This window comes from Mastomys coucha, unplaced genomic scaffold (assembly GCF_008632895.1).
Source record: "Mastomys coucha isolate ucsf_1 unplaced genomic scaffold, UCSF_Mcou_1 pScaffold15, whole genome shotgun sequence".
NCBI lineage: Eukaryota > Metazoa > Chordata > Mammalia > Rodentia > Muridae > Mastomys > Mastomys coucha.
In genome coordinates, this window is record NW_022196897.1 from 18,019,994 (window position 1) to 18,022,962 (window position 2,969).

Genomic DNA, 2,969 nt, shown 5'->3' on the forward strand with positions numbered 1-2,969 from the left:
TAAAATAAATCTTTAAAAAAAAAAAAACACAAGTATTTCTATATGCCAACTGTAAACTCTGAAAATAATAAATGCCACTTGCAATACCTAGAAGAAATGTAAGTGTTTAGGGATTTTGTGCTGGTCCTAGAGCTCAGGCCCACACACATGAGCAAGCACCGCATCACTGAGCCAGAAGCACAGACCCAAGAACACTGAACATGGTAATGCTTGGAAAAAACTGAGGATGTTCTGTGCTCCCAGGTCAGCAGAGACTTCACAGGGTAAATGTAATCCCTATCAAAAGGCCAGTGTGGCCAAGTGTGCTGGCATAGGCTGTGATCCAGCACTCCACAAAGAGGAAGGATCCTGGTAAACTGGAGACCAACTGGGTCGATGGAGTGAGTTCCAGTCTTCCTGGGACTACCTAATGAGGCCTTGCCTGAAACAAAATTTCTATGACAAGGGGGTGTAGCTCAGTGGCAAAGTGTGTGCTTAGCCTGCCTGAGACTATAGGTCAGGTTCCTAACACATGGATACACACACACAATTCCAATGTAATTTTTTGTTTGTTTTTTGAGACAGGGATTTTCAGTTTAGCCCTGGCTGTTCTGGAAGTTATTCTGTTGACTAGATATCTACCTGCCTCTGCCTCCCAAGTGCTAGGATTAAAGATGTGTGCTACCACTGCCCAGCTCCAAGGTAATTTTTCACAGAAAAGGGGAAAAAAACCTGAAAATGGGTTAGGGAACCATAAAAGATTCCAGGTACCCAACACAGTCCTGAGCAAACAGAACAAAGCTAGAGGCCACCTGACTTTAAAATTCTAGTTTATGGCTGGGCAGTGGTGGCGCATGCCTTTAATCCCAGCGCTTGGGAGACAGAGGCAGGCGGATTTCTGAGTTCGAGGCCAGCCTGGTCTACACAGTGAGTTCCAGGACAGCCAGGGCTACACAGAGAAACCCTGTCTCGAAAAACCAAAAAAATTTTCTAGCTTATGGTAATTACACACGATGCTGGTGGGAGGGACAACTTGCCGTTGACCAACAGAACAAGAAGCCCCCAAACAGGTAAAAATCTTCCAATTCATCTTGTTTAAAATTCTTTTGTTTGTTTAGTTGTTTTGTTTTGTTAAACAGAATTTCTTTGTATAGCCCTGGATATTCTGGAACTTGCTCTGAGGACCAGCCTGGCCTTAAACTCAGAGATCCACCTGCCACCTGAGTTCTAGAATTAAAGGCATGCATCACTACTGCCCAGCAAAAAAAGATTTTTAAAAAATCTTTTGTTTTTGAGTGCTTGCTTGCTATATGTGTGCTTGGTGCCTATGGAGACCAGAAAAATGCATCAGATTGATAGGGACTGGAGTTACAGATGGTTGTGAACTGCCATGTGGGTGCTGGGGATTGAACCTGGGTCTGCAAGAACAGCCAGTGCCCTTAACCGCTGAGCCATCTCTCCAGCCCCTGTAATCAATCGACTTTTGACAAAGAAGCCAGAACATGATAGAGAAAGGACAGTCTTCAATAAAAGGTGCCGAGAGAACTGGCTTTCCACAGAACAGTGAATGTATTGATAACATACACAAGAGCCAAAAAATCCAAATGACCATTAATAGATGAATAAAGAGAAGCCAGGATTGATCTCCATGGTATACTTCTCTGCTTTTTTGTCTGTGTTTGATGCCTCACCCAAGATGGGACTCAAACTCATGGTTATTCTGCCCCATCCTCTCTTCCTGAGATTATAGGTAAGAATGATGATGCCAAATTACTATTCATTAGCATTGAGTTGAATGTACACACGCGCGCACACACACACACACACACACATACACACACGCATGCCGTTGCGCCAGCCCATGCACGTTATGCACATATGTTGAAGTAGGAGCTCAGGAGTCATTGAGTCCTTTGTTTTGTTTTGAAGCAGTGTCTCTTTATTTCATCCACTAATGCTATGGATTGTAGGCCTCTGTCTTGCCTTAAATATCAGTTTAGGAATGCTAGAATTACAGATGTGAGCTGCTGCATCTGGCTTTTTTTTTTAAGATTTATTTATTATTATAGCTAAGTACACTTCAGACACTCCAGAAGAGGGCACGTCAGATCTCATTATGGATGATTGCGAGCCACCATGTGGTTGCTGGGATTTGAACTCAGGACCTTCGGAAGAGTAATCTTAACTGCTGAGCCATTTCTCAAGCCCCTGCATCTAGCTTTTATGTGTGTTCTATGTATGGAAATTGTGTTATCAGGCTTCCCCCTCCCCCACTGAACTTGCTCCCTTGCCTCTATTTGAACAAAAATTTTCCTCCTTTTTAACACTCATTTAGTTATATGTGTGCCACGGCACATGTATGGTGGTCAGAGGAAAATCATATCGTGCAAGGGATTGAACTCAGGCCATCACGCTTGGTGCCAAGCACTTTTACTTGCTGAGCCATCTTCCTGCTCCCCTTTAAAATATATATATATATATATATATATATATATATATATATATATATATACACACACACACACATATATATATATATATGTGGTTTGATAAAGCATGTCTCCTGTACCTACAATCTAGAGACATTGCTAATGTTAAATTCTTTTCTCCAGTGCAACTTTCCTTTCTCCCTCTCCCTCCCTGTCTCTCTCTCTCCCTCTCTCTCTCCCTCTCCCTCTCTCTCCCTCTCTCCCCCTCTCCCCCCTCTTTCCCTCTCTCTTCCTCTCTCTCTTTCCCTCTCCCCCCCCCATCTCTCTTATTTGTTTTTTGAGATGGGGATTCTCTGTGTAGCTGTGACTGTCCTGGAACTTGTTCTTAGACCAATTTGCCTTTGAACACAGAGATCTGCCTGTCCTGCCTCCTGAGTGCTGGGACTAAGCACATGCATCACTCACTACTCCTCGGTGACCTTAGAATGTCAGTCGCCCTTCCTCTCCCTCTCCAGTGCTGCTTGCAATCACACCTGGCTTACGTGATGCTGCAGATCAAAC